The following is a 12,183-nucleotide window of genomic DNA, read 5'->3' as shown; positions in this document are numbered from 1 at the left end:
AGAGGGGGCTGCAGAGGGGGCTGCAGGAGTAAAGGCCCCAGCCCCTCTCCCCCTCCCGCTGACCCCCTGTGGGGGCTCCCAGCTGTTAGAGTGGACCGAAGGCTGAGGGAAGGAGCCTCAATGCGCTCCAGCCCAGTCCTCCTCCCAGGGCCCGGGGCGGGCAGGTAGACGGAGGAGTAGATGGAAGACATCCAGCGTAAGATCTTTACTCAAAAAGTCACCTTTTATGGTGAAAATGTTCTGCAATTAGATAGTGGTGGCGATGCACGACTTTGTGAATACACTGAAAACCAATGAATTGTACACTTTAATGTGCAATTGTATGGCATGTGGATTTTATGGTACGTGAATTACATTTCTATTTTTCAAATGCATTTCTACATTTCTATTTTTTAAGTCACCTTTTCAATGAGTGAAGCCTTCCCTGGCCACAGGATCTAAATTTTACCTGCCCCTGACATTTCACATCCCTCTTCCCAGCACCTTCTTTTCCTTATTCGTTGCCATAAACACACCCTCAACAGGATTTGCCCTCTGTCTTGGGTTCATCTCCTTTCCCCTCCGCTCAAGTGTAAGCTCTGTGAGGGCAGGGCCTGTGGTCTGTTCTGGGCCCTGAAACAGCGCCCAGCACAAGGAGGTGACTATGTGTGGAATGAACACGCTGTGGAAGTGGAGTTGCTCTGATCGGAGGTGAGGTGAGGACTCAGGCCAAGTCCTACCTCTTGCTCCGCAGCGCCCCCCCCCACCCCCCACCAGGGCCTTTGAACAGGTTCCCCAGGGCTCTGTGCTGAGTCTGGGAACTGCCACAGTGCCATGCAAAGGCATTTCTTTTCTCCTTCATTTTGCAAATGTGTCATGGGTGGCTCATTTCATCTTCAAATGACAAGACATTACAAAGGGCACCTACAGTACTAATACACTCATGTACACAGCAGCACTATTCACAATAACCAAAAGGTGGAAGCAACCCAATGTTCACGGAAGAATGAATGGATAAGCAAAACGTGGTATTATCCGTGCAATGGAATATTATCCAGCCACAAAAGGAAGGAGATTCTGCCACAAGCTACAACATGGATGCACCTTGAGGACGTCAAGCTAAGTGAAATAAACCAGTCACAAAAAGATAAAGCTATATGATTCCATTTCTATTAGGTACCTAGAGCAGTCAAATTCGTAGAGAGAAAGTAGAAAGGCAGTTGCTGGGCCAGGGGTGGGGAACGAGGAGCTGCTGTCTAACGGGTACCGTGGAGCGTTTCAGTGTTGCAAGAGCTCTGGAGACTGGTCACAAAATAATGTGAATGTACTTAACACTGCCAAACTATACACTGGAAATGGTTAGGATGGTAGATTTCATGTTATGTGATTCTTTTTTTTTTTTTTACCAATATTAAAAAAAAAGTGGGGGGGGGTCAGCCCCATGGCCGAGTGGTTAAGTTCGCGTGCTCTGCTTCGGTGGCCCAGGGTTTCACCGGTTCGGATCCTGGGTGTGGACATGGCACCACTCGTCAGGCCATGCTGAGGTGGCGTCCCACATGCCACAACGAGAAGGACCCACAACTGAAAAAATATATAACTGTGTACTGGGGGGGTTTGGGGAGAAAAAGCAGGAAAAAAAAAGAAGATTGGCAACAGTTGTTAGCTCACGTGCCAATCTTTAAAATAATCATAAAAAAAAAAGTGGGGGGGAAAAGAGGAGGCAGCTATAGCTGCCCTGGGCATAGCCAGGAGTCTGGACCCCTGCTCTGTATCCCAGGGGCTCCTTCCCATTTTTAAAACATCCATTGCTACAAAATACTAGTTCTGGCTGGATTCTAGAGCTTTGAATCGGAGAATAAGTGTTCCTAATGCCTTTAATCATGGCTCAGACAATTTTTACTCTTAACAAGGGAAGAGGAAGGGAGAAATAAGGCCATTAAGCAAAATGCTATGGTGTAATTCACACGTATCTCCTCCAACCTCACACACACACCAGCCCCACTGACCACAAAGAAACACAGCTTGGACGTAGGTGACAACGTGAGCAACAGCCTGGCATCAACCTGATGCAGTCACCTGAGGGACGTCAGGCTCCAATTTGTCCCTTCTGCCAGGAGAGACGGAGGCAGAGCAAAGTCCCAGGGCAGAGGGCACTGGGCTAATTAGAGCTGGCTGCCCAGAGAGGGCCCCTTGGGGACCCGTTGGGTCTATAAACACCTTGAAGGTAGCTTGTTAGAGGAAGGATGAGTGTGCGCTTGCGTGTGTTGTGCATGTGTCGTGTGTGTGCGCGCGTGTGTGTGTCTGGGGGGGAGGGGTACTGAGGCAGGAGGAACCTGGAAGAGGCGCTGAGGGACTTGAAGCGCTGGGCGAGGACCCGATGGTAAAGCACTTGGTGAATTTCCACCGCTCTCCGCATCCCCCCCAAGTGACAGCCCCAGCAGGAGTGCGGAGAGGCCTCAAGAGCAGAGTCAAGCTTCAAGGAACAGGCTTCGAGAGGGAAGACGCGAGGAAGTGCTTGCTGAGAGGCGGCAGCCACAAGCCAGGAATTCCCTTATGTAACCACTAAGTAAGGGCTTGCAATGAGCCAGGATGGTGTACTCCCAGCTCTGACACGTCATGGTGGGCCCCAGGACCCCCATATATAAACAGGGAAATGCGGGGCCGGTCCGGTGGTGCAGTGGTCGACTTTGTGCGCAGCACTTCGGCGGCCCAGGGTTCACCGGTTCGGATCCCGGGCACCAACCTACATACCACTCACCAAGCCATGCTGTGGTAGGCGTCCCACGTATAAAGTAGAGGAAGATGGGCACAGATGTTAGCTTAGGGCCAGTCTTCCTCAAAAATAAATAAGTAAATAAACAGGGAAATGAGAGCAATGTGGCAATGTGACCCTGCCCACGCAGAGAGCAGCCAGCACACGCACGGACTGCAGCTTCACTGCGGGGACGTGGACGGGGAGCACAAAGCTCTCTTCTCAAACTAGGTCCAAGTCTTGACCGAGTAGCATGAGGACAGGGCTCTGGAAACGGCTGGTGGTGGGGGTGGAAAGAGTGCCCACCTGGGGAGGGAGGCCTGGCGCCTTGTCTCGGCTCTGCCCTGAACTGGGCATGTCTTTGGGCAAAGGGCTCCCCTCTCTGGGCCTCAGCTTCCTCGTTGCAGGCTGCAGGGGCTTGACTAGCCCGGGTGCTGGAGTCCTCCAGAGGTGGCCCTCACCTTCAGCCCCACTGCAGATGGCCTGTGTCTGAAGAGGGTTTGCATTTGCTCAGCCCTGCTAAGGCCCACGTCTTCTCCTGAGGGCTTATACAGGTGACCGTGGCCGGGGAGAGGACTCCAGCACTGTCTGTAATTAACCTGTAATTGTCCCTTTAAATAGGATAAACGTTCTCCTTGCAATCTCACTTATACTAGTAATTTGCTTAACAAGCTCTACAGGCAATGAGAGAGCTCAGGCTCTGGTGTCTGAGGGTCTGGCTTTGAACTCTAGGCCTGTTTCTTTCATATTCTGTGGTCCCAGGCATCTCGTTTTCTTCTCTGTGAAATAGGAATGACACGACCTATCTGTGTCAGCTGCAGGTACCAGGAAACCCAGCTCTCAATGACTCAGCCGGAAGCCTGGAGCAGGCAGTTGCTGGTCTCGGTTCGGCAGCTCTGAGGTGCTCACGGAGGTCCAGGTGCTCCTCCTTTCCACCCTTTCCTCCTTAGCATGCTGCATTCATCTTCAGACTTGTCACCTTATTGTCACAGATGGCTGCTGCCATTCTAAACATCATGTCTGAGTTCAAGGTAGGGGAAAAGAGAAGGGCCTTGCCAGATGCTTCTGATCTTTCTTAGCATGAAGGCAAAAATTTTCCCCAGAACCTCACTACCCCCTCCACCAGCAAACTTATATTTCTGGCCCATCAGCCAAAAGCGGCCCACACAGTTACCATGAGCCGTAAGGTAGGCTGGAAAGATGTGAAAAGTATCGTCCCAGCTGGTCTAACGAATCACGATGTCTTGCCAGGGTTGGGCATTGTTATCAAGGAAGAACAGGAGAACGGGTATTGTGTGGGCAACTTGTCTGCCTCACTCCCTGAAGTAGTAAATGAGATTCTGCAGGTAAGCCAGAATCAGGATCTGGCACTCAAAAACATTCTCTATTATTACTTGCACACAAATTCGCTTCCTATACAAGGATTGACTTACTCCCAGGACACTTCAAGGGGAGCTGGCAAGGAGTGTACCCCCTCTTCTTCAGAGGAGAAAACGAGGGTACATAAGGGCGGAGGCTGGAGGAGGACTCCGCTGCGGGGTGCGAGGCCGTGATGTCTGGGGGCATTTTCCCGGCTTTCCTTCCTAGTTGGTGCCCGGGAAGGAGCCGCACCTCCTGGGATCGGAAGACCTGGCTTCTAGTCTCCACCTGGTACTAATCACCCTCCACCCTAAGCCTTTATCCTTGATTTTGTCATCTACTTACAATAATGTATATGGTTCTTATCGGAGGGGATCATACGAGATAGTGGATGTGAGAACGTGAGGTTCCATGCAAACGCAAGACATTCAAATCCTCGTGGGAAGAAGCAAGGTGCCAACCTCAGGGAGCACAGTGGGCTTCGTGGTTGGGAGGCAGTAAGTGCACACACACACACACATACCCGCATAGCGCAAAGTCCCAATTCAAGCACATCGTACGCGGCACATACAGATGAATGGAAATTCCACGCAATAAAACACACGCACATGGTCTGCCAAGATGGTCCCAGGCGATACCCAGTGTAAAAGGGCTTGTCAGAGGAGAGGGCGAAGATGATGGACAGGTGGCCCTGAGGTCAGCTTGGCGATTCCCGTCCTGTCAGGCCAACGGGCTGTGTCCAGGGCTCTCCCTCCATGTGGAGAAGTATAAGCTATGTCAGTTCCCCTTGGAAACTGCCCCGTTGTCCTCCACAGGAGACTCGCTCAGTAGGATCCCATCACTAGAAAGACTAGCCTCCGAGTCACTTCCATTGATAGTGTTTCAACCCTTTCAGGGCAGGCGGGAGGCCAGGCTGAGGAGGAGAAGGGGGGAAGCTGAGGGGCCGGGCAGCACCCCAGGGAGAGACCTCTGGGTGCCCCGGCAGGTCAGAGTGGAGGAGAAAGGAGTCCTGGGAGAGTCCCTAGAGATCAGCTGTCCTCTTCACCTTAAACATGCTCCTCTGCAGCCACGAAAGGGCAGAGCCCTGAGGAGGGGCATGTGTGGTGTCCGCCGCAGGAATGTCAGAACGAGCACCTGGCTCCACAGCCAAGACTGGAGCGGAAGCCAGTCCCGCAGGCCACACCACTGCTTGTGTCTGAAAAATTCCACGAGCTTAAATTTAGAATCGGTCAGCTGTATCCTGGCAATGTGGTTCTCAAAACCTGGCCCCGCCACGAAGAATAACTGGGGCCCATGCCAGCTGGAGCAAGGTGTTGGCAGAAGGTGCTGGAACACGGGCGTGCTCAGCTGGCAGCACCGGTGCAGAGCCCCATAGGCCACGGCGGGCTGAAGGAGTGGAAGGGAAAGCAATTGGGGCGTGGAGAGGCTGGCCCTGGCAGGGAGCGGAAGGTTTCCTCGAGAGCTGGGCCACGTTCTGTGATGCGGACCTGGTCCACGCTGGAAGCTTGCTCAGAAATTGTGACTCTGAGCTTCCCAGGGACAGCATTCCGGGCCAGAAGGGCCTGTCAAGTCCCACTTGGGGCTGACATCCAGGGTCCGCATTATCCAGGACAAAATGCAGCGAGGAGACCCAGCAGGAGCTGGGTCCTCTGTGCAGGGCTTGCTTTCTTTTTTATTTTTTTAAATTTTTTTCCAGTTTTATTGAGAAATAATTGACATACATCAATATATAAGTTTAAGGTATACAGCATGATGGTTTGACTTACCTATATTGTGAAATGATGACCACAATAGGTTTAGTTAACATCCATCATCTCATACAGAGAGAATAAAAAGAAAAGAAAAAAATGTTCTCCTTGTGATGAGAACTCTTAGGATCTACTCTCTCAACAACTTCCCTGTGTGTTGTACAGCAGTATCAGCTACAGTCATCATGCTGCACAGCACAACCCTACTGCTTACTTACCTTATAACTGGAAGTTTCTATCTTTTTTTTTTCCTGAGGAAGATTGGCCCTAAGCTAACATCTGTTGCCAATCTTCCTCCACATTTTGTGTGTGGGTTGCCACCACAGCATGGCCTGTGAGTAGTGCAGGTCCATGACTGGGATCCAAACTCATGAACCAAGGTTGCCTAAGCAGAGTGCGCCAAACCCAACCACTACACCACTGAGCCGGACCTGAAGTTTGTACCTTTTGACTACCTTCCTCCAATTCCCCCTCTCCCACAACCTCTGTTAACCACATATCTGATCTCTTTTTCTTGAGTTTTCTGGTTGGTTTGTTTTTTAGATTCCACAGATAAGTGAGATCACATAATATTTGTCTTTCCAACTTATTTCACTTAGCATAATGCCTTTAAGATCCACCTGTGTTGTCACAAATGGTAGGATTTCCTCATTTTTATGGCTGAATATTATTCCATTGTATATACATATACCACAACTTCTTTATCCATTCATCCATCAGTGGACACTTGGGTTGTTTCCCTGACTTGGCTGTTGTGAATAATCCTGCCGTGAACGTCAGGGTGCAGATATATTTCTGAGTTAGCGTTTTCATTTCCTTCAGGATAAATACCTAGAAGTGGAATTGCTGGATCACATGGTAGTTCTATTTAATGTTTTCCACACTGTTTTCCATAGTGGCTGCACCAATTTACATTCCCACCAACTGTGCAAAGGGCTCCCTTTCCTCCACATCCTCACCAGCATTTGTCATCTCTTGTCTTTTTGATGATGGTTATTCTAACAGGCATGAGGTGATATCTCCTTGTGGTTTTAACTTGAATTTCCCTAATGACTAATGACGTTGAGCATCTTTTCATGTACCTGTTGGCTATTGTACATCTTCTTTGGAAGAATATCCATTCAGATCCTCTGCCCATTTTAAATTGGATTACTTACTTTTTTGCTATTCAGTTGTATGAATTCTTTATATATTTTGGATATTAACCCTTATCAGATATATGCAGGGCTTTCTTGAAGCAATCTGTAAGAAAAATACTGCCTTACCAACTGCACTGATGTGAGATTAAAATGAACCCCACTGACCTGAGGAAGTTCTCACCTACTTCATCCTGAGCAGGGAGAATACATGAGTAGCACAAAGCTTTGTCAATTTACTCCGGTAAAGAAACCAAATCAGGTCTCCACATTGCGTGACAAGCACCTGCCCTGGTTAGTGGACTCTCATTCCATTGACCAGCAGTCCTCCAGTGGGACAGTTCGAGTTCTTGCCTGGGTCGGGCTAAAGTTTCAATTCACAATGCACTTGAGTACACCTCAGAGGACTGGGGAACAGGCTCCCGTCTCTACCTTGGGGAACAAAGTCACAGAAGGTCAAGTGGCAAATGAGAGTTGGAGTCATTGTTTTTGACTTTCAATTTCCTCAACAGAACGAAGAGCCGTGGCACCTGCCCTGCAGGTGCTGGGTGTGAGAGGATGCAGGTGACCCTGCTTCACACTGCCCAGCACACAGCAAGCACTTACTCCCTACATGCTATGGTCATCCCTGTCATTGTCCTCGTCATCCTGCCTGGGCTCCGCGACACAGGCAGCCCGTCTCACTGGGAAGACTGCAGCAGCAGACCTGGAGGGGGGGTGGGTGACATCTGCGCAGCCTTTCCTCTGCTTGCGTCAGCAACTATTCTGGAGCAGCAGAATGAGTGGCGGAGGGGAGGAAACAAAGGCATTACTGGTTCTGGTGAATCCCCAGAGCATTTTGGGAACCACAGCTAGAACTACTCTCAGCTAGAGGGTCATCCTCCTAAGCCGAAGCTGTGTCCTCATTTCCCGACGAGAAGACAATGAGAGCGAGCCAGCCAGAGGGAGAGGGAAAGGTCGGCGGAGAGCCAGAGGGGGAGGGAGAGAGGAGGCGGGTGAGGAGGCGGAGAGGAGGGGGGAGGGGACCAGATGAGCACGCAGACAGTGAGGTGTTTGCTCAGGCTCGCTTAGCCGTGACACTGGCTTCTGGGTCCCTTGGGTCTCCATCCTGCTGTTTCACAGCCTTGGCTTCTCGCTTCAAGAGGCCTCCACTGTCCCCATGAGCAAGCCACACTCCATAAGCTTTCTCTGCACACCCTCCTCTGGAAGCCCTGCTTCATTCTCCCGCTCCCTGACCCTGTTCGCTCTGCTAGTCCCTCCTTGCTCCTGCTCCTGCTCTCCTCTTCTCTTGCTTCTCAATTGCTCTCCATCTCGGGCCACCGCTCAGCAAACCTTTGTCGAGCACCTCCTCTGCACCTGGCACTGTGCCGGGCCCCCCGAGGGCTCACCGCCACTGAGGTGATAGTCATCTTGCTCGTAGGCTGCTGAGGAGGCAGATGCAAAAGAAAATCTCGACTCAAGAGCTGAGCATGGGGACCCAGGGCGGGAGCAGCCCTTTGCCCTTTGCCCCACATACCGTGCTCTGCGCTGTTGTGAAGACAGATTAAGTCTGACAGTAAGCCCAAGGGTCTCCCAAACACCCAGTGGTCCTCTAGGTCCTAAGAGTAGAGAGTAGACTCTGCCTAGCCACCGTCTTCAGGGAGCTGTCAGAAGAGTGTCCTAAATATGCTGAGAGTGTGGGAGTGGAGCGATCATGTAGTGCTTTTGGCTGAAAGTAACAGAAAACTCCTACTCAAGTGACTTCAATAATGACAATTTAATATCTCACATAAGAAGTCTAGATGGTTCCAGCGTTGATTAATGCAGCAGCTCAATGAGGTCGCCAAAGACCCAAGTTACTTTCATCTTTCTTCCCTCTCATCCTCAATATTTTGGATTGTCCTCAAGCTAGCTCCCCTCGTGGTCCCAGGATGGCTGCTGTTGCGGCAGGCATTGCAATCAGACATAACAATACCTTGAAGGAGAAGAGGGACTAGATTTTGCCTGTGCATCTCTTATCTGTGAGGAACATTTACTCCTGAAATCACCCAGCAGACTTCCTTTTGTTTTCCAATGGTCAGGCTGCGTTCTCTGCCCACGCCTGAAGGAGTCATGGGCAATGGGATGGGGACTGCCACAACTAGCTTAAACCAATCAGGAGTCCCTTCTGGGCTGGGGCCTATGTCCCCAAAAGAATGTGGCCACAGAAAGGATACTTGAAAACTTGAGGTCTGATAGAATGGAGGAAGGAGAGAGGTGGACAGTGGTTGCGTGATCAACCAGCATGGTCTTGGGTGCCTGGGGCGTGGGCAGTAGGGCCTGTCTCCAGCTAGTGGGTGTCCTCTTCACAGGTTTCAGAAATATCTGGGCATAGCAAATGATGCTCCAGCTGTATCCGACACGTGAGAGGCAGTGAAGAGTTAAAGAGCAAAGGAGCGGCAGCTGAGTCCTCTGCTCTTGCCCCGGATTCCCACGTGGCTAGCTCCGGAAGCTCCTTCAGGTCTTTCTTCAATTGTTTCCTCCTTGGAGAGACCTTCCCTGTGACCCTGTCAAAAAGTGCAATCCTTTTGCAACAAAAAAGAATAAAATATCTAGGAATAAACTTAACCAAAGAGGTGAAAGACCTGTACACTGAAAACTATAAGACGTTATTGAAAGAAATTGAAGATACAAAGAAATGGAAAGATATTCCATGCTCATGGGTCAGAGGAATAAACATAGTTAAAATGTCCATACTACCTAAGGCAATCTACAGATTCAATGCAATCCCAATCAGAATCTCAATGACATTCTTCGCAGAAATAGAACAAAGAATCCTAAAATTTATATGGAACAACAAAAGACCCTGAATAGCCAAAGGAATCCTGAGAAAAAAGAACAAAGCTGGAGGCATCACAATCCCTGACTTCAAAATATACTACAAAGCTACAGTAACCAAAACAACCTGGTACTGGTACAAAAACAGACACACAGATCAATGGAACAGAAGTGAAAGCCCAGAAATAAAACCAGAGCCAAGAACATAAAATGGAGAAAGGAAATTCTCTTCCATAAACGGTGTTGGGAAAACTGGACAGCCATATGCAAAAGAATGAAAGTAGACCATTATCTTGCACCATACACAAAAATTAACTCAAAATGGTTAAAGACTTGAATATAAGACCTGAAACCATAAAAATCCTAGAAGAAAATATAGGTAGTACACTCTTTGACACTGATCTTAGCAGCATCCTTTCAAATACCATGTCTATTCAGGCAAGGGAAACAAAAGAAAAAGTTAGTAAATGGGACTACATCAGACTAAAAAGCTTCTGCAAAGCAAAGGAAACCATGGACAAAACGAAAAAACAACCCAACAGCTGGGAGAAAATATCTGTAAATCATTTATCTGACAAGGGGTTGATGTCCAAAATATATAAAGAACTCATATGACTTGACAACAACAAAGCAAACCACCCAATCGAAAAATGGGCAGAGGATCTGAACAGATATTTCTCCAAAGAGGATATACTGACGGCCAATAGGCAGATGAAATGATGTTCAACATCACTAACTATTGAGGAAATGTAATCAAAACTACAATGAGATATCACCTTACACCCATCAGAATGGCTATAATTACCGAGACAAAGAACAACAAATGTTGGAGAGGATGTGGAGAAAAGGGAACCCTCATACACTGCTGGTGGGAGTGCAAACTGGTGCAGCCACTATGGAAAACAGTACGGAAATTTCTCAAAAAATTAAAAATAGAACTACCATATCACCCAGCCATCCCACTACTGGGTATCTATCCAAAGAACATGATATTAGACCCATGTACCCCTGTGTTCACTGCAGCATTTTCACAACAGCCAAGACATAGAAACAACCTAAGTGCCCACAGACTCATGACTGGATAAAGAAGATACAGTATATTTATACAATGGAATACTACTCAGCCATAAAAATGACAAAATCGTCCCATTTGCAACAACATGGATGGACCTCAAGGGTATTATGTTAAGCAAGGTAAGCCAGACAGAGAAAGACAAATATGGAATGATTCCACTCATATGTGGAAGATAAACAAACACATGGACAAAGAGGACAGATTAATGGTTACCAGAGGAGAAGGAGGTTAGAGGGTGGGGGGGGGGGGTCCTATGAGAAATGCAGGTTCCTAGGCCTCACCCCAGACCTGCTAAACCAAATCTCTGAGGTGTGAGGCCCCTGCCTCCTCAGGGGACCCCACTGTGCTGGCCGGTATTTGGGAGCCTTTCCTTCCGGCTTTCCTGTATAGATACAAGCAGGTTCAGCTTTGATACAGAGATACTCAGACACAAAGGAGTGAGGTTAACACATCCTGGAGTCAGTGAAGTGTGGGCGCACTGAGATTCCGGACAACCATTTGCATGTTATCACGTTTAAGAACAAAGTTTCCTGGGTTGAGCGCCTTGCCGTCCCTGCAGTGGGACCCACTGTGACACAGGAGTGAACGCACAAGGAATGGGTCAAGCAATGGCGGCCGTGTGGACAAAGTGCGGGTGCACACAGCGGGGTATCATGCAGCGACGAGAAGCAGTGCATTAGACGTGCAGATAGAGACCAGGGTGGGAAATAAAAATAGCGCTTAGGAGGAAAAAATGAGATTTATACTACAATACCACTGACATAAATCAAAAATAGATGCCCAGGGCTAGGCAAAGATTTCTTAAAACACAAAAAGCACTAATTGTCAGAGGAAAAAGTACTAACTTAGACTTCGTTGAAATTAAGAACATGTGTAATTGTATCAAAAGACACCATTAAAAGAGTGATAGGCCAGTAACAGACTGGAAAAAGGATTTTCTTGCATATCCAATAAATGGCTCATATGAGAACAGAAAAAGAAATAAGACAAATCAATATGGAAAACAAATAGCCCAATTAAAAAATGGGCATGAAACTTGGTCACGTACTTGACAGAAGACCACATATGACTAACCAACATCCACATATACAGCATCTGTGCTCTGCACCCTTAGTTATCTGGGAAATGCAGACTAAAACCACAATGAGACTGGGGCCGGCCCAGTGGCGTAGCAGTTAAGTTTGTGTGCTCCACTTTGGCGGCCTGGGGTTGGCAGGTTCAGATCCTGGGTGTGGACCTAGCACCGCTCATCAAGCCGCACTGTGTCAGTGTCCCAAATAAAATGGAGGAAGACTGGCACAGATGTTAGCTCAGCGACAATCTTCCTCAAGCAAATAG

This window comes from Equus caballus, chromosome 6 (assembly GCF_041296265.1).
Source record: "Equus caballus isolate H_3958 breed thoroughbred chromosome 6, TB-T2T, whole genome shotgun sequence".
Lineage (NCBI taxonomy): Eukaryota > Metazoa > Chordata > Mammalia > Perissodactyla > Equidae > Equus > Equus caballus.
This window is presented reverse-complemented; position numbering follows the sequence as displayed.